Source organism: Octopus bimaculoides, chromosome 6 (genome assembly GCF_001194135.2).
Source record: "Octopus bimaculoides isolate UCB-OBI-ISO-001 chromosome 6, ASM119413v2, whole genome shotgun sequence".
Lineage (NCBI taxonomy): Eukaryota > Metazoa > Mollusca > Cephalopoda > Octopoda > Octopodidae > Octopus > Octopus bimaculoides.
The window spans coordinates 15,965,382-15,965,972 of NC_068986.1; positions in this window are offsets into that span (position 1 = coordinate 15,965,382).

The following is a 591-nucleotide window of genomic DNA, read 5'->3' on the forward strand; positions in this document are numbered from 1 at the left end:
TATATATGTACACATATATATATTTATATATACATATATAAATATTTGTGTGCGTGTGTGTGTGTGTGTGTGTGTGTGCATGTGTGTGTGTGTGTGTGTGTGTGTGTGTCCGCGCGTACAGTTTGTAAGTGTATACGTATGCATTATCGAATATCTATCTTTTGCGGCAAATCACTATCCATATATACGTTTTACTTTTCCCGTCACTGTATTTCTTCGTTGGCGTCCCAAAACTCAAACGAACCACTGCACACGTCCACATCTTTTAATCATCAATTCATCACCCCTCCACCACCAACCTACCCACACCCTATCATACACTCCTCGATATCCCACATGCTCAATCTCATATTTCTCTACCTAAGCAACCCCGCAGTCTCTCCAGTGATTAACTAATTTGATTAATTCAGGAGATCAATGGTAAAAGTACTCTCCACGCTGCACCGATTTACGTCTCAGGTCAGTAGACCAAAGAGAATACGTTGCGTGCTTATGTGTGGCTTTGTTTGAATGGAGACGTAGAAAGCGATATGAAAGGTAGAGACACACACACACACACACACACACACACACACACGTACACACACACAC